This window comes from Phascolarctos cinereus, unplaced genomic scaffold, assembly GCF_003287225.1.
Source record: "Phascolarctos cinereus isolate Bilbo 61053 unplaced genomic scaffold, phaCin_HiC Scaffold_9;HRSCAF=440, whole genome shotgun sequence".
NCBI lineage: Eukaryota > Metazoa > Chordata > Mammalia > Diprotodontia > Phascolarctidae > Phascolarctos > Phascolarctos cinereus.
Window position 1 is genome coordinate 116,427,863 of NW_027556402.1, and position 20,085 is coordinate 116,447,947.

Here is a 20,085-nt window from a genome sequence, read left to right on the forward strand (position 1 = left end):
AAATAAGCTGCAGAGCTATGATTTGATGCCCAGTATTCTGATTTTTATCCTAACCCATTGTTCTTTTCAACATACTAAAGCTGTCTTGGTACTAAGCTGTCTTTATTCCTGAATTTTACTGAGTTCACTGCTTAAAATTAGGGATATTCTTAAAAGAAATATATGGGAAAAGGTTTATACTGTGTGTTTGTGTCCCTCTGTATCCATCATCCTCTGAATTCCCCCATGATGCAGCTCCATGCCACCCAAGTGTCTCTTGACCTTTATACCAGCATTCCCCTTCTTTCCCTGACCTTTCCTAGCCCTGTCTCTTTTGCTCACACTGTCTCCCATGCCCAAATTGGATTCTCCTTTCCCCCCCTTCCATCCTAACTCTTGAAATCCTTCTGGAGGTAGAAGAAAACTCAGAGATCGGTTAATCCATCTCTCTTATTTCTATAAGATGAGGGGAGATGAACCTCAGAGAGAAGCAAAGCAGCTTCCTCAGGATTATGCCGGTAATAAATAGAAGAACCAAGATTGAAACCCAAATCTTGAAATAGGGCACTGGACTTGGAGTCAGAAGACTTGGGTTCAAATCCTGCCACAAACATGAGTAAGTCACTGGTTTATGCCTCAGTTTCCTCACCAGTAAAATGAGGGTGTTGGAATTAAAGATGTCCAAGGTCCTTCCCTCCACAGATTTCTTGTAGCATTTTGCCCAGACCTTTCTTCTGCTCTTATCTCATCCCCATCTCACCCCAGCTTGTGTCATAATTATATAAATATTATAATTACCTTTTCCCCTGTAAGCTCCATGAAAACAGGGACCATTTTGTTTTTCTTCTTTGTAGAGCTGGCATCTAAAGCAGTGCCTTGAACTTAAGTGTTTTTTTTAAATGAAGTTAAAATCAAACTTGTGTATTCTGCCTTCTTCGGGCTCACTGTTGTCATGTAACAGTATGGCACGTCTTAATGGAGCTGACACTTTTACAAGCAATGAGGATAACAGTGTTATACAGGATAAATCAGACACTGACACTCTGTCTTGTATCTGAGAACAACAAAGACAGCTGTCAGGTGATCATTGTGGTTCTGACTAAGAGAGAAAAAGGAATCCCCTGCCCCCTAGCACCTTCCTATATAAAGTCTCAGCATCAGGGAAGATATCCGGAGGAGAAGTTCAACAGGGAATGAGCAGGGTTTGTTTTTTATCAGGGCATTAGAGGTGAAAGGGACTGGGGAGATCAGGCAGGATGCTACAGCATGAAGAAGACTAGACATGAAATCAGAGGACCTGGATCAAAATGCCCCTGGGCAAATCTCTTGACCTTTCTCAGCATCATTTTGTTATTCAGTCATTTATTTGTGTCTGACTCTTCATGACCCCTATTTGGGGGTTTTCTTGGCAAAGATATTGGAGTGGTTTGCCATTTCCTTCTCCAGCTCATTTTACAGGTGAGGAAACTAAGGGAAACAGGGTTAACTGACTTGCACAGGGTCACACAGCTAGTTAAGTGTCTGAGGCTGGATTTGAACTCTGGTCTTTCTGACCCCAGGATCAATACTTTATCCATTGTGACATCTAGCTGCCCTCACCTCAGTTCCCCTATCTGCAAAGTGAGAGGGTTAGGTTAAGTGACATCTAAGTTTTCTTCTAGATCTAAAGCTATGATTCAGTGATCTAGTTTAGGGAGGGAGGGGGAGAATAAACGTTTATATAGCACCTACTATGTGCCAAGCACTATGTGCTTTTAAAAATATTATTTGACCCTCACCACATCCCTGGAGGTAGGTGCTGTTATTATCCCCAATTTACAGTTGAGGAAACTGAGGCAAACACAAGTTAAGTGACTTGCCTACTATCATGCAGCTAAAGAAGTATCTGAGGCTAGATTTGAATCCAGGTCTTCTTAGCTCCAGGCTCTATGCATACTTTCATTTTATTGTTCTTTCCATTTACATTGTAATCATTGTACATAATGAATTCCTGATTCTGTTTATTTCAGTCTTCAGCAGTTCATATGCGTCTTCCCAATGGGGGTTGGTGCCAGGCTGAAGTGAGGTGACTATAGGGTGGAGTTGTTGAGATAAAAGAAAGAAATCTGAGTGGGATTGGCAAGTTATTAGGAAGGCATAATTAGCTGTAAAATTTTAACCCCAGTGCTTAGGGGTGGGGTGTGAACACCCACAAATAGTTCAAAGAAACAAAGCTGACAGATTTCCACCATTATGGAATGTAGGGGAAATTATTCAGTGGCTAATATTGAGTTAATGCTGCCACAGCAGAGTGACTGTTATCCATGTTCCAAATAGAGCCTGATCTCTCTGGAGGAGAAGGTGAACTTCTCAAAGAAAGCCTCTTCACCTGTTTCATATCACAAACCCCTGTGGCAGTTCATGGTTCTTCTCAGGATAATGTTTGTTGCCTACATTCATAATTGAAGAAAATGCTGAATTTCAGTTAGTGGTTAGTGAAATTCAAGGTCTAACTTTTCAAACCAAGTTCACAAATCTGTTAAAATCTGTCCATGGACCTCTTTAAAACTGAAGGACCCCTGGATTAAGAACCCTTCTCTACATGTTCCAAGTTGTAAAGCAGAATAAAGTGTTCTAAAGGGAGGGGAGAAAGAAATTTCAGTGTGAAAAAAACAGGTTCTGAGACAGATGAAAGGAGACTTAACCCTTGACAAAATGACATAGTTTGGAAGAGTCTACCACACGAGAAAAGGAAGGGAAAGGACAGCTGTGCAATTAGAGCTTCAAAATGGATTTGAGGCTCTTTCTTAAAGAGAAAAGAACTAGACGCTCTGAGAAGGAAGGAGCTGCCTGTCTTCCAGCGTGTGATACAATAAGAACGTAGAAGGTGTCTGGTGAAAGACCTCCTGGGAAGGATCAGAGGAAGAAGAAAGGAGCAGTAGTATTGGGTGACTGATATTTTTAAAAAGGGGTTTCAAGGTGAAGTTGGCATCCTTCTGCCTGGTACTGCAGCTGCTGCCAATTTCCTGGAGGCAGGATGTCATTTTCAACATGATCAGTAGTGTGTGAACACAATGGTGGTAATGGTACAGGCCAGCTCTGATGAGAGCATCACTGTCCCTTCACCTCGTCAAGGAATCCTGAGGTTCCTGCTGTGTGTGATGGGGAGAGACACTCTTTCATAGTCTTTGGTAAGCAAGTCAATTAGACTCCAACTGCACTTGTGTTCAACAAGGAAATCCTATTCATGAGGAAATGAAATATAATGGAAATTACCGGGGATTGGAGTTAAGAGACTACCTCTGTCAGTCAGCAGACTTTATGTATGTTCCAGGAGCTATGCTAACAACTAGGGCTGCAAAGCCAACAGGGAAAGAGTCCCTTCCCTCAAGGAGCTTACATCCTGATAGGATTGCTCCCTAATAGTGTATATATGTGGAGAGGTCCAAACATTATTGTTGTTGTTTACTCATGTGCTACTCTTCGTGACCTAGTTGGAGTTTTCTTGGCAGAGATGCTGGAGTGGTTTGCCATTTCCTTCTCTGGCTCATTTTACAGGTGAGGAAACTGAGGCAAACAGGATAAAGTGATTTGCCCAAGCTCACACACCTGGTCAGTGTCTGAGGCTTGATTTGAACTCAGGAAGATGAGTGTTCCTGATTCCAAGGCCAGTGCTCTAACCACTGTGCCACCTAGCTGCCTCAGATCCAACCATAGGTATGTCCAAAACAGAGGAAGACCCTGAGAGATGCTGGGGCCATTGTGCAGGGATCTTTGTTCAGGAAGAAATACTTGAGCTGAATTTTAAAGAAAACCAGAGATTCCAAGAGGCAGAACTGTAGAAGAAGAGCATTCTGGGAATGGGGAACAACCAGAAAAAAGGCAGGAAGATGGGAGATGGTGCATCACGGGTGAGGAACAGATCTAGTAGGCCATTATGGTTGCACCAAAGAGTATGTAGAAAGCTGGGAAAGATAGATGGGGGTTGGGATTAAGAGCTCTAAATGCCAAACAGAGGAGTTTATATTTTATCCTAGAGGTCCTAGGCAGCCTTTGGAGTCTGTTGAGTCAGGGAGTGACATGATCAGATTTATGCTTTAGGAAAATCGCTTTGGCAACTGAGTGGAGGTTGGGTTGTAGCAGAGAGACAAACAGAGAGACCAACCAGGAGAATATCGCAATCGTTCAGGCCTGAGGTAATATAGATTTGAACTAAAGCAATCACCCTGTGTATGGAGACAAAGGGAAATATAAGAGATAAAAAGTACAAGATCTGGCAACTGAGTCCCACTCCCCCACTCAAACTACATGACCTCTCCAAACCTCCGTCTCCTTGGCTGCATAAGACTGGGTGCCTATCACACAGGGCTGTTATGAAGCTCAAACGGGATAATCTAGATAATATAACTTGCTGTAAAGTACTCTATAAATATTAGATTATTATTATTCATAATTATTTCTCAGTACATAAACACAGAATTTGTATTGAGTTACACTTCTTGGCATGTAGTAAGCACTTAATAAATGTTTGTTGATTTGACTTCTCATACATCTGTTCTGTATCAGAGAACTCCAGACCTTCTCAGTTACAGCTAAGGGAAAAACAATCTCTCTTTGTAAAAATAGTTATGACAAGTAGGTAAAAAGTTTAGCTTAGTGCAATACTGAAAAAAAACAGGGTCTAAGTCACTTGTTACTTGAAGGGGGCCAGAGGCTACAGTACACTTCTTGTGGACTGAAGCAAGACTGTCCCTCCTGGTTCTGCTACCTATGTAAGCCTGTGTAAGCCTGAACAAGCCATGTAGCATCTCTGCCTCAGTTTTCTCATCTGTGGAATAGAGATGATAGTATTTGCCCTGCCTGTTGAAGAGGATTCTGCTAAAGGAAATACTTTGACATGGATGATGTAGTGATTTGTTTTGTATTAATACACTTATTAATTAAGCCAGCAGTCACTGGGAAGTAGGAGTGATGGAGAGAGAGAAGGAGGAGGAGGGGGAGAACAGGAGTAGAAGAAATAACAATAAAATATTTTAAAAGCTAAAAAAGAAAGCACTTCATAAATCTTAAAGTATCACATAAATGTGTTTAATGATAATAAAGATAGATAGCATTGATATAGCCCCTACTAAGTGCCAGGCAGCATGCTGAGTGCTTTACAAACATTATCTCATTTGATCCTCACAACAACCCTGGAAGGCAGATACTCTTATTATCTGCATATTACAGTTGAGGAAACATAAAGCTAACAGAGGTTGTGACTTGCCCAAGGTCACATAGCTAGTAAGTGTTTGAAGCTGGTTTTGAACTTAGGCCTTTTTAAAAGTTGTATATTTTTTTCCAACTATATAAAAAAACAATTTTTAACATTCATTTCTAAATTTTTCAGTTCAAATTCTTTCCTTTCCCTCTCCTCTCCTTGAGAAGATAAGTAATTTTATGTAGATTATACATGTGTAGTCACGCAAAACATATTTCCATATTAGTTACATTGAAAAAGAAAACACAGAAAAAACACCCAAGAAAAATAAAGTTAAAAAAATGCATACTTTGATCTGCATTCAGACTCCATCAGTTCTTTCTCTGCAAGTGAATAGCATTTTTCATAAGTCCTTTGGGAACTGTTGTAGATCATTGTTTTGATAGATGCTGTATTGATTGTATCTTAGATATTATATTGTTAAGAATAGCTAAATCATTCACAGTTGATTATCATACAATATTGCTGTTACTGTGTATAATGTTGTTTTGGTTCTCCTCTCTTCACTTTGCATCAGTTCATGTAAGTCTTCCCAGGTTTTTTCTGAAATCCACCCGCTCATTTCTTTTACTACAATAGTATTCTATCACAATTGTGTACTACAACTTGTTCAGCCATTCCCCAATTGATGGACATTACTTCAATTTCCAATTCTTTGCCACCACAAAAAGGGCTGCTATAAATGTTTTTTGTGCATATAGGTTCTTTTCCTTTTTTAAAAATCTCTTTGGGATATAGACCTCTTAGTGAAATTGCTGGGTTAAGGATATGCAGTTTTATAGCCCTTTGGGCATGTAAATTTAGGTCTTCTTCACTCCAGGCCCAGTGCCCTATCCTCTGCTACACCTACTTGCCTATCAGAGTCATTATATTGTTACTATTTATATTTTTTAATCAGATTTGTGATTTATTGGCATAGAGAACTTCCAGGTGAGGAAATCCCCTCTACCAAAGATTAGCACCTTCTTCTCAACTTATCATCTTTGACAGTATACACAGGGTACTGAGTAGGTAAACAATTTGACCATCCTAATTTCAAATTATCTTAGGGGAAAAGCATTTCATATCACTCTGTATACCAATAATACATTGAGGCATTTGTATCCTGGACCTTATATGACAGGTCCTGGAATACCTCGAGACAGCCTGATGAAAGGTAATTTGCAGTAAATGTGAGCAAAAAATTAGGTGTAGATAGAGAAGTATTTGGAATGCTTTCTTTTTCTCTTGTAAAATCATCAGCAGTCTTGATGAACATAGTTGAGGCAGAACTTTTTCCATCTGTCATTTAAAATTTACACTTTTAAATTTGTAAAATGCTTCATATTCATTGGATGTTCAGAATAACCCTGTAAGGTTTAGCATCAGAGAGAGGAAGATAAAATAACCACCAGCATTTCAGATGAGGAAGCTGAGGCAGAGAACAGTTAAGTGACTTTCTTATGTTCACACAGTATGTGTCTGAGTCAGAATTCAAACCCAAGTCTTGAGACATCACCTCATTAGTAACAGAACTAACACCTATTATTTAAGGTAAAATGCTATATAGAGTTTGTTTTTTTGTTTTTTTAAATGTATTGTCTTGCTGACCAGTTTTTCCCCAGTATTTCATTTTAGAGCATCTTTAACCACCTATTCTATCTTTTTAGCTTGACTATTTACTTAATGTTGATGGGGTACAATGCTGACAGGTTGGATAAGGTTCCTCCGCAAATTTCTTAAATACGTTGAGATAAATAAATACAGACTCACTGTCAGGAGCAATAGCATACAACAATCCATGAATAGCAAATAATTGGCACCAAGCTGCGAGGGCTGCAGCAGAGGTCATGTTAGAGCTAGTACTTTGAACCATTTTGAAAAGGATTCTAGCCCAATCCAAAAATCCTTCCCCTTGGAATGTTCCTGCAGAATCAACATGGATTCTTAACCTTGGTTTCTTGGTCACTTCACCCAGAGAAAAATGTGCCTTTTGCCAGGCTATACTGACCATCCTTTACCATCTTTCAGTATCAGAATCACTCCCAGGTCATTTAGCTCATAACCTTGATCTCATATGAATAATTCATAGAGGTACAGAATGCTGTTGGTAGATGGAATCTTACTGATCATATTTTCTTGGCCCCATGTTCATGACAACAACAAAATAAGGTACTACATTTGGAATCCAAGAAATCAGAGTCTCCATGAAATGTAGAAAAATGATAAGGTCTAAGAATTCCAACCTAAAGGTACTTAACTCAGAATGAATAACCTTCAGTAAGTGATGATCATTGTGACACTGTAGAGCAATAACACTGGAGTCAGAGACTAGTAGCTTATATCGCAGCTCACCAGTAATTTGATTTTAGGCAAGTATGACTTGACATAACTTCTCTGAGCCTAAATTTACTCATCCAAAAAAGAAGATCATAAACTTACACTACCATTCTTCCAGGAGTGTTGTTTTGTGAGGAAAACCTGTTGTAAATCTTGCAGCATTATACAAATGCAGGTTATTATTGCTCAGTGCACTCGTAATCTTCTCAAAATCTCAACTCTTCCAAGGTCATAGATTTAGAGTTGGAAGGCCCTCAGTTTACAAGTGGAGAAACTGAGGCTAGAGAGGTAATGTGATTTGCCTGAGGTTTCAAGCTCCCATTTCCAATCAAGGACTTTTCCCACTATACCACAATTGATCATCATTAGGTATTATTACTTATGTAATTGGCATGGTCCAAAGAATATATATCATGATCCAAGAATACCTCTTGGATTAGATGTTTAATATCTTTCAGGGTTTGTTTGGTGCTTTTCCCACCCAGAGCAAACATTACATCTCTGCCTTCCAGGTGAATTGTTGCAATGATAAATCTCTAAAGAGAATGATTCATTTTAACTTCTACTTGTCAGCTCCTAACACCTCAGAGAATGTCTTGGGAAATCTGTTGATAAGTTCTATGGTTCAGATGCTTTATTGGTATTAATGTCTTCATAAGATCTGAGATGTCAGTCTTGGGGGAACTTTATAAGTCATCTAATCCTACTTCATCATTTTACATATGAGTAATTTAAGGCCCAAAAAGGTCAGATGACTTACCCAGGGTTACACTGGTATCAAGAAGCAGGGCCAGGACTCAGCCCAAAGACCTCTCATCCCATATCTGATAAGCTTTCCACTACAACACATAATTACAATGATGGTAATAGCTAACATTTATATAGCACTTACTCTGTGCCAGGTACTGTGCTAAGTGCTTTACAATATCTCATTTGATCTTCACAACAACTATGGCAGGTAAGTGATCTTATTATCCCCATTTTACAGATGACTAAACTGAGGCAAACAGAAGTTAGCTTGCCTTGGATCACATAGTTAGTAAATACATGTTTGAGACCAGATTTGAACTCAGGTCGTCCCACATGGTGTTGGACGCTTGATTACCAAGAGGCATTGATGCCACCCTTCTGTGATAGGGTGAGAAGAAACTTCTTTGGGTTGTTTTTCTTTCCAAATAATAAGCATTTATTTGCTCACTCCTCTACCTTCATTGGAAAAAAAGCCATGTAATAAATATACATGGTCAAGCAAAACAGATTCCTACATTTGCCACATCCAGAAATATGCCTCTTTCAGCACCATGAGTCCATCATTTCTCTGTCAGGAGGTGGGTAACATTCTTCATCTAGGTATTCTAGAAGAGATGTGAAGCTAAGAGTTTCACAGCCCCACCAACAGTGCATTAATGTACCTATTATTCCATATAGCCTCCAGTATTTATCATTTTCCTTTTCTGTCATCTTAGCTGATGGGTTTGAGAAAGGTATGCTTTCAATAACCCCACTATTTCTTCATATATCTTATTCTTACATGAAGCAGGTATAGTGAGGAATCTTATTTTGATAAATATTCTATTGAGGGATATCTGTTTGCTTTTTATTAAGACAAAGGAATATCTCTCAGTTTGTGAATCTCAGGAAGAGTAGGGGCCAAAATCATCAGTGTGCCTAAAGCAACCATTTTCAGTCCAGAGTCTGCACAGGTTTCAGATTAGGGATCATATTCCATTGCCTGCTAAAGTCACTAAGAGCATATTTACTCTGCCTGCTGTTATCCAGATTTATTTTTTCCCAAAAGGATCCCATTCTTTTCACTAGGAAAAAAAAGAAAAAGAAAGAAAAGAAAAGAAAAGAAAGGAAAGGAAAAGAAAAGAAAAGAAAAGAAAAGAAAAGAAAAGAAAAGAAAAGAAAAGAAAAGAAAAGAAAAGAAAAGAAAAGAAAAGAAAGAAGTACTGTAAGGTCTCATCTTAAAAAAAAAAAGGTAGACAAGGAGTGTGCACATCTTCAACAAGACAGTCCTTTATTACTGCAGACCTGCCCTAGGCTTACCCCAGCCCCAAAGCACCACATCATGCAACTCGGAAGGTCCAGATGCTCTAACACTGTGCTATAGTGCCCTCTGACATATATAACAGTAAATAATAGAGCTATTTTTATTGGTTGTTTTTTTAATCACTTTTTAGATGAGGTGTCCAGAGCCATCGTGATGTCTACGATAGCAACAAAAATTCAGTAATCCGGGCTTACATTGGAACAGTGGGCCATGTAGATCCCAGTTTCAGATATTCCCATCTCCTAACTGAAAATACTAGTAGAATTTCTACTAGAAATGCCTTCCTGCCATTATTTCTTTGTTTGCTTTGTGTTTACTTCTCTGTGTATATATTGTTTCCCCTCAGTGGAATTCCTTGAAGGTAGAAGTGGGTTTGTTTGTTTGTTTTTTGACCCTCATATGTCCAGCACCTAGGACAGTGCCTGGCACAAAGCAAGTACTTAAGAGATATTTACTGATTTGAAATGAGCAGAGCTTAGACAGTTAGAAGGTGGAAAGCAGTGACTGTTTCAAGGCCTGCAGTGGCAAAAGAGACCTGCCATTTTCAGTGGTCACTGTGAGCTGTTGTACAGTGAACTATAATTAAACCATATCTTTATCCATGTTCCCCTTTTATACTGGGTCCATGTGAAAGTCGTAAAAGAACCCCATGATTAGCCTTGGTCAGCTGCCAGTCTCATTGTGCAATGAAGGAAAATGCCAACTGTTTAGTGAACTGAATTGGCTCATTAGACCATTACTAAAAAAATGAGGAAGTGCAGATGAATCCCCACCAGCATGTTTTGCCACGATGGCCTTCCTTGTTTTCTTTCTAGGAATAAGAATTTATAATTCTAATAATAGAATGTATAATTCTAATAATAGAATTTGTAACTTATAAAATTGATAAAACATTTATATTTTATTTTATGAATATTTTATTTATGTATTTATAAAAATAAAAGAATTTAAAATTCTAAAAAATTAGAATTTAGAATTCTAATAAGAATAAGTTTTAATTGTCCCTCCAGCTATAGAGTTCTCCATTTAGTGAATGCTTCCCTCTTCATCATGGGATAAGTCATTGATAAAATAGTGATAGCAATAAAAACAGAAATGTGGAGTGAGATAGGGGGAAGCTTATGTCTGAAAGAGAGCACATTGTAGTGGAGTAGGAATCAGGAAGACCTGGGTTCAAATTTTACCTTAGACATACAGTGGCTATGTGAGCCTGGGCAAGTCATTTAACCTTAGTGCCTCAGTTTGCCCCACCCCCCTGTAAATGAGAAAACTGAATCAGTGGGTCTCTTCTGGCCCAAAATCTATGATCTTATGATCCTATGACTTAACTAAATGAGGCAGCTATTAGTGAAAGAGTATCTCCTCCCTCCCCCCATAGAAATTCTAATAAGAGAGCCCCTCACAGTCCTCATTAGATGTACATTTTTGGTGGTATATTCCTATAAAAATATGTGTTTGCTGACTTTTTTATGAAAATAAGTCTTGATTCATGAGATTTACCATGTCCCATACAAAATAGCTTTGTGATAATCCTCAATTCAGCATCTGGTCCATTTGGAAATTGTCATGCTTGTCCATTCAATTAAATTCCATTCAACAAGTATCTAAGTCCCTACTATGAAAAGACAGAAATGAAAGCTTCTCTCCCCATACAACTGAAAGGATCAATCTGAACCTCCTAAAGAAGGCAACACCAGAATGGGGCATCAAAGAGAAAAAGGCATCGTAAGAGCAACAGATGGGGAGGGAATACATTCCAGGTGGGGGGGATGGGCTACCCAAAGGCAGGGATGTGGAACAAGGTATTAATTATCAAGTAGGCTGGTGCCGCTTGAACACGGAATGTGTGAGGGGGAATGATATAAAATCAGTTAGGAAAGATAGACTGGACCCAAGGTTATGAAGAACTTTAAATGAGCTGGGGAGTTGGTACATTATGTTCTCTTAAATGCAATAGGGAGCCACTAGAGGTTTTAGGGGAGAAAGGGAAAGGGTAGGAGAGGAGAGTGGGTTGTTTGGACAGAATGAGTGACATGGCCAGACCTGTTCTTTGTCAGGTGGGACCTGCCCAAGTACAGAAAAAAGGTTTATATCAGGGTCTGAAAAATAAACAAGGTTAATGTTTAAATTTTTTTTTTGAGGGACTGTGATTTTATTGGTATAAGGAGCTCCTGATAAGAAAATTTCCTTTGCCAATGCAGATAGCAGCTGATCTTCAGCTTAGTCTTAGAGGGTTGATTGGGGCACTCACTTGCCCAAGATCACCCAGCTACTATGTGTTAAAGTAGGAGTTTTTAAGAGCTGGGTCAGTGGATCTTCAATGGGTCTGTGGATAGATTAGAGGGCGTATGCACACTTGGATGGGGGAAAAAATTACATCTTCATTTTCACTATCCTCTAACTGAAATCTAGCATTTCCTCCACTTATGAATGTGGACGGCAATAGGTAGGAATACATAGATGTCATCAGATCATCACAGGGGGCTCATGGCACAAAATAGGTTAAGAATCCTGGTACTAGAAGCTGCATTTGAACCCAGATTTTCACTCTTGATTTCAAGGCCAGCTTTCTTTATCAACTAGGCCAGGCTGTGCCCCAAACCATTCTTGTTGAGTTGAGATTATTTTGTCCAAAAACAAGTTAACAGAGCTACCTAGACAGGGTTTGTTTTTTTTTTTAATTCAGTGCATATTTTTTCATTAATTGATTTCATTAATTCACATTTCATTAATTTTTTTACTTCTATATTAATACTCAGCTGATATTAACTTACTTTTAAATATATAGTTCTTAATTCCATAACAGTGTATTTAATTGGTATTTTTGTTGAGTCGTTAATGAGGTTTTGGGTGTTTTTTTTGTTTTTTGACACAGGAGCCTCTGTACTGTGACTTCCATATTAATGTCTAAGGAATCCATAATTTCATCATTGTGGGTACTCCCTCCACCAACACAGACCACTTCCCTCCAACATTCTTGTAGACAGAAAGCCATTCAGCACCTGATGGCCACCCTTCTGGTGCTGAGCCCTATTGAACTGAGCTGGACTGGTCCTCCAAGGAATTCCAGCCATCAGACCCATATTTGCAACTTTTCCTACTTGATGGGACCTGACACAGCTTGTACCCAACGGGTATAACTTGAAAGAGCCTGTCACCTGCACACCATAATGAAGACTCAGAAGACTTTAGGGGAGCAATTCTCAATACCATTTTGTAAATAAGCCAGTTTCCATATATGGGTGTTAAGAGCATTTTGTATCAGAGTTTCTGTGCCTATTGTAATTTCATTCAAATGCTCATCTTTGATTGTTAAATGACAGACATTGAAGTCTGGGGGCAGGGGGGAGTATTGTTGTTCAGTCATTTTCAGTGATGTCTGAATCTTCATGACCACTTTTGGGGTTTTCTTGGCAAAGATAGTGGGGTGATTTACCATTTGCTTCTCCAGCTCATGTTACAGATGAGGAAACTGAGGCACAAAATAGGTTAAGTGACTTGCCCAGGGTCATAGAGCTAGTAAGTGTCTGAGGCTAGATTCGAACTTAGGAACATGAGTCTTCCTGGCTCTAGACCTGGTGCTCTATCTACTGCCCCACCTAGCTGCCCCAAGGGGGAGGGGTGTGTGGTGATGAAAACCCATGATCTCATCAGTGTGAGGAACTCCCAATGTGGAAACATCTTCTGCTGATGCTGTTCAGTAATTCATCTGTCACTTATAATTTAGACAATGTCCTGAGGCACTTAGAGATTGTGACTAATTGGTGGCCACAGAGCCAGCAAAAGCAAGACTTGAAACCAGGTCTCCTAGACTCTCAGACCTGCCCTCTCTATCTATGATATCTGACTATGATGGATACTATTTAAAAACGAATATCTCTTTTCATATCTCCATTGATCTAACTTTCTTAAAGACTAAGACAATGATTATTTTCTACCTGTAGGTCTCAGAGTTTCAGGGGGTCTGTGAATCCCTTGCAATATGTATGCCAAGAAACATTTACTCTTGCTACATACATTGAGTAGTACTCTGATAATGAAAGAAAAGACTAGCCTTCAACCAAGTAGATTCAGAATCTAGATAATAGTGTGGCCCAAATGATCTCTTTATAGTTGGGTCTAGACTCAGAGAACATGCATTTGATTTGAATCCTGTCTCTGACCGTACTGCCTGTGTGAATCTGGGCAAATCACTTAACTTTCCTAGGCTTCTGTTTCCTCATGTAGAAAGTGAGTTGGATGGACTAGATTCTAAGGTCCCTTCAAATTCTAAAATTACAACTCTCTGATCCATTATCATCTTGATCTTCAGTTTCCAGCAAGACTCAAACATAAGCAAACATACTTTTTATAGACTGAATAATATGTCCCACATGTGTGTATTACTATTTTTAAAATGTATATAGATGCTATTAGGATAAATAAAATACAAATTAACTTAAAAGCATTAATGAATCCATAGTAGAAGTTTAGTACAGTGCCTGGAACAGGGTTAAGCACTTAATAAATGCTTTTGATTGATTGACCATAGGACTTAGAGATGGAAGCGACTGGGGAAATCATCTAGTCTAACCATTACATTTTACAGATATGGAAACTGAGGCTCGGAGAGGTTAGGAGATTTGTCTGGGATTACACAGAGGCAGGATCAGAACCTAGCTCTGACCCCAAGTCTAACATTTTATCAACTATGCCACTCTACACCTTTTCATCATCCATTTTCTTATTTATCATCACATATTACTTTGTATATACATAGTTTATGGTTACTTACTTATATATGTGCTGTGTACTCTCCCTGGAACGTAAGCCCTTGAGGCTGGGACTGTTTCGTTTCCCTTTTTGTATCCCTAGAGCCCTGTGCAGTGCCTTGCATATAGTAGGTACTTAATAAATATTTGTCAAATTGAATTTTTGAGTTGAATTAATAGGGACTGAAAGCACAATTATTGTCATGTGGATCCAGGAAATTGTTTATTGGGTTTAAAACTCTTCTTTGACAGCTGTGTGATAGACGTTCAGGAGAATGGTGAAAACCTATGATCTCCTCAGTGTAGAGCATCCTAGTGTGAAAATGACCTCTGTTGATAGAGATCAACAACTCATCTGCCATGCCTCAGAGAGGGTCCTAAACTTAGTCACAGGACCCTGAATTCAAATCCCAACTCTACTAGTTACTCTTCTATGTGACCAGGGCCAAGTCTCTTAGCTTCTCTTGGCCTCCATTTTGTCATCTGTAAAATGATGGATAGGGATGAACTAGATGACTTTGAAGGTGCTTTGCATCTCTAAATCTGTGATCCTATCGGGGTCGGGGGGGAGAGAAATCCTCAATGACAATCTTAAGAGGCAAGGTGTCCTTACTCCAGAGCCAGGGGCTAGTAGTGGAGGGCTAAAGCTATTGCCTGAATCTTTCAGGAAGTGACGCTTTTTTTTTTTTTGCTAAAATCATCCAGTGTTGTTGCTGGAGCCCTGGCTTTGAGGAAGAATTTAGGGGCTTCCTGCTTTAAAGAAGCCCAACATACAGAATCCTAAACTGACTCACAATATAAGCTAGGCACTGATTATGCAATCTGCAAAAAGAATCTTCCATTTACGAATGACATCTTATAAAATTCTTTGAAATTCCAAACTACTGGAGTGCTTTTAAAGTGAATTAATTTATCCACTGTCTAGTCACATCCCACTTTTCAGGAAGACAGCTTTTCTGTAAAGTATGGTATATGTATATCTCAATAGATACAGAATAAGCTGTTCAAGGGTGTAAGTTCCTTGAAGGTAGGAATTGGTTTTGTCTTTGTATCCCCCCCCCTCCCCTTCCCATTCCTAGCCTTGAAGAAGGAAGGAAGGAAGGAAGGAAGGAAGGAAGGAAGGAAGGAAGGAAGGAAGGAAGGAAGGAAGGAAGGAAGGAAGGAAGGAAGGAAGGAAGGAGGAAGGAGGAAGAGGGAGGGAGGGAGGAGGAGGGAGAGAGAGGAGAGAGAGAGAGAGAGAGAGAGAGAGAGAGAGAGAGAGAGAAGGAAGGAAGGAAGGAAGGAAGGAAGGAAGGAAGGAAGGAAGGAAGGAAGGAAGGAAGGAAGGGAGGGAGGGAGGGAGGGAGGAGGAAGGACAAGAGAGGGAGGGAGGGGAGTAAAAAAGGCATTTATTAAATGTTTATTATGTGCCAAGTACTTTGCTAAGCACTGGGAATGAAAAAACAAAAGCAGAGATAGGCCTTTCCCTCAAGGCCCTTGAAATATGTAGGTCTCCAAGGGTAGTGAATCTGCCCCCTCTACTCCCACCCCAGCCCTTTGCAGTGAATAAGATTCTTCCATATATTATAGAATAAAGCCTCCCCCTCTTCACTCCTTGTCTACATAAGTAGTCATGTCACCAATAACTGCTTTAAATGCTGCCTTATCAAATGTAGCTGGAGGTGGGTTTGCACGCAGTTTCTCAAAAGTCTGTGCACGAGACTACTATTCATCTTCTAATTACGTATCTACAACCCACTGGTGAACAGTCAAAAGCAATCTACTCTCCCTGTAATAGACAGAAACATTCTTCAATATAAAAAACAAATGTGTCTGATTTGTATTCCTACTTCTCTTCTCAATATCTAGTTCCAGCCCAATCTAACAGTTGCAATTATCAGGAAATTTCACCAGCGCAGAATGAGACAGGAGGGGGACAAACTATAATTGGGAGCTGCATTTCACTTTCTAAATCACAATTTGTTTTAACTGCATGATTGCTTGAGAGAGGAAAGAGCAAAAAGTTAACTCGTTAAAGAAAAAATGTACCCAAAAGACTTGAAAGTACCCTTTTAAAAATTTTTTTGTTTCATACCCTCACTCTTAAATGTCAGCCCAGGGAGCCCACAAAAGGAAGGAAGAGTCAAATGATTAGATGAGAGCCCAGGGAAGGAGGGAGCTCTAATGTCTAGACTCTGGGTAGTTGTCTTCTCAGCCAACGGCAATCCATTGTCTTCCTGGGGAAAGTCACAGCCCGGCTGCTCTCTTTCTAACTGCAGTGTCTCTCTCTGTCCATCTGGGTTGCCAGTTACCATGAGATTTAATCAATTAAGGAACACAGAGAACTCACAGTGATGGAGTCTCTAGAGAGCTAGAATGTCCTCCAGAGTCTCAGAACCACAAACTTGGAAACACCATGAAAGCCTTCCTCTGTGAACACTATGCCTCCAACTCTTCCAGTTAGAGGAGAAGTAGACTGGTTGAACGGGTGGTCATTGGCCAGGAAATCCATCCATGCCATCTACTGGTTATATATAGCAGTGAAGTCACAGCATTGTAGTCCCTCATTCTCTTTATTGTAAAAATGTGTAGAGCAATAGGATGGTGGTGAAGAGTAAAATTAGTAGGTGAACTCAAAATAAAAAATTAGTAGGTGGACCAGAGACAACTAGGTATAAGTGGAAAGAGCACTGAATGCAGAGTCAGAAAGTTTAGGTTTAAGCCTGCCTTTGTCACTTATGAAAGTGATTCTGACTAAGCAACTTAACCTCACTGGCTATAGTTTTCTCAACTGTAAAATGAGGGGGGTTGAACTGGATGTCACCTAAAGTTCCTTGGAATCATAAATTTGTGATTTTATGATCACAAGTGGCTTTCGAAGTCCCTCCCAACTCTAGATTCCTATCTTGTGTAGAAGCTATTAAGCATTCTACAGGGGCAGCTAGGTAGAACAAGGGATAGAGGGTTGGGCTTGGAGTCAGAAAGACTCATCAAATCTGGCCTCAGGTATTTATTAGCTGTGTGACCCTAGGCAAGTCACTTAACCCTTTGCCTTATTTCCTCATCTGTAAAATGGGCTGCAGAAGGAAATAGCAAATCACTCCAGTATCTCTGCCAAGAAAAGCCTAAATGGGGTCATGCACAGTTGGACATGACTGAAACAGCTAAACTACAACAAAAGCCTCCTGTAAAATGGGAATAACAATTTGCTTTCAATCCAACAAATGTTTATTAAGTGCCTACTATGGGCAAAGCACTGTAGATAAAAAAAAAATTAAGTAAGGCATGGACCACACATTCAAGGAACTTATAATGGGAGGGGGGATAAAATTTGCACCTAAATAACTGGAAGAAAGAAAGATATAACATAGTAAGTACAAAGCAGAGATAAAAAGTGCTCTGAAAAATTTGAGAGGTCACTTTGACCTCTGAGAAATTGAGGAGGTAGCATTTGAGTTGGACTTTGGAGAAAGAATCATGATTATTGAATTAGAAATAGAAGAGAAGATAGAGGTCATCTAGTTCCATGCCCTCTCTTTACAAAGGAGACAGCCCCTGAGAGCTAGTGATTTGTTCAAGATTAAATAGGTAATAAGGTGGTGGGGGAAGGGAATAAGCATTTATATAGCACCTACTATGTGCCAGGTAATATGCTATAAGTACAAATATTATTTCATTTGATCCTCACAATAACCCTGGAAGATACATGTTGTTATTATCCCTATTTTACAGTTGAGGAAACTCTGACAAACAGAAATTAAGGAACTTGCCCGGGGTCACACAACTACTAAGTGTCTAAGGCCAGATTTGAACTCGGGTCTTCCTGACTTCACATCCAGCACTCCTTATTTGCCTAGGTAATAAGCAGCTGAGCCAGGATCTGAATCCAGGTAGTCTGATTCCAAATCCACTACCCTCTCCAATGTGTACCATGCTGCCTCTGAAGGGAAATGAAACAGGCAGAGTTGGGGACAGCAGGATTTCAGGACACAAGGGTCCCTTGAGGCTGAGCAAAGGGGAGGATGGTCACAGGAAGAGGTGGGGGTGCAGATCTATTTGACTCAAATCAACTGCTTCAGTTGAGTTTATCTCCAACACACAAATTGTGTAATAAATGATTAAGTACAAATGTTGATGACTGTGAGCACAAATGAAAGTGAATAGACGCTTTTCTACTTGGGAATATGAATTGTCAGACCAAAGAGTTAGAAGATGATAAAATTCATATTTTGGTACTTCCACAAACTATGATTTAATTAAGTTGGAGGGTCTGTCTACCAACCTAGATCTAAATTCCTTCAGGACTTAGTAAAAATTGTTTGTTACCATGACCAAAAAATGTATCCTCCTGTGGAAAATGGGGTGATGAGCAGGGCTCTTAGGGGAGAAAATGTAGAGAGTACAAAAGGGCCGTCTAGGGTGCAGGTTTTCCCCCAATTCCAACCCCTCTTTCATGTTTCACCTCCTGCAGGGGCATGCTTCCAGGAAATTTAGAAGGAATAGGTAATATTGGCCTAAGCTTCCTCCATGCCTGGTCCAGTGCCCCACAATGGGGTTAGTGGCCTTACCTCAGGGTGTACGTAACTTCCTTCTCCCAGTGGCTAAACCTCCAAACCAGTTCCTCCACTACCCCTTGTCAGCCAGTCCTTTATCACTGTAGAAATCTCTCAGTGTCCCAGATGCTCTTCTTCTTCTTCCCTCAATAGATCCATCCAACGCTTGTCCCCAGCATAAAAATGGCTGTTACGGCCCTAGTAATAAGATTCTCCAACATTAGATAGACTGATCATAGAATCACAGATTAAGATCAGGAAAGCATCTATCCAGTCCCAACCTTTCCTATCATTGATGAGGTTTTGAGGTTCAGTGTAATTAAGCTTGTCCAAGGTCACACAGCTTGTTAACTGAAGAGGATTTAACCCCATGTCCTCTGACCACAAAGCTCATCATTCCATTTTACTATGCTGTTCTTTGCATTAGTGATTATATAGTCTATCACTAGGCCTGTACTTGCAGCCTTCCCACCTCGGTAGAGTAGATAATTCTTCTCTCATACTTTTTAAGAACCCAAGGTCGCCTCCACCCCACCATGTTCAGTCATTTTTGGTCGTGTCTGACTCTTCATCACCCCATTTGGGATTCTCTTGGCAAAGATGCTGGAATGGTTTGCCATTTCCTTCTGCAGCTCATTTTACAGATGAGGAAACTGAGGCAAACAAGGTTAAGTGACTTGCCCAGGGTCACAGAGCTAGTAAGTGTCTAAGGCCAAATTTGAACTCAGGTCTTCCTGACTCCAGGCCCAGCATTCTATCCAATGTACCACCTCCAAAAAGTCATGATCCTGTTTGATAATGAATTTTCTTATGTTGTCCTTCTCCATGTCCACACGGAGGATGTAGGATCTTTGTATTGCTATGACCTTTAAAAATGATTTTTAGCACTAGAATAAGGATACGGATTAGGCCTATGATTTCTCTGACATAGGGTTCTCCTAGATGAGGAAACAAACCTATGGTCCCTAGGGGTTGGCAAACTAGGTACCTAGGGGTCAAATCTGGTCAGCTGCCTACTTTTGTGCCATGGGCTAGTGAAATGAGAATATTTTTTACATCTTTAAGTAAAGTTTTATCATATTTAAAAATGCAAAAGCCATTCTTAGTTCACTGACCCTTACAAAAGCAAATGAGCCATATTTGGCCCACCCTGGCTAGAGCACTGAGAAATTAAATTACTTGCCGAGGCTAGCTTTGACTCAGGTCTTGCCC

General features: G+C 39.8%; 1 protein-coding gene across 2 annotated transcripts in view; it reads left to right on the forward strand.

Annotated features, from left to right (window-relative positions):
• The window catches only part of RNF150 (ring finger protein 150), a 346,382-nt gene that overhangs the window by 318,351 nt on the left and 7,946 nt on the right, over window positions 1-20,085 (forward strand). The window lies entirely within an intron of this gene.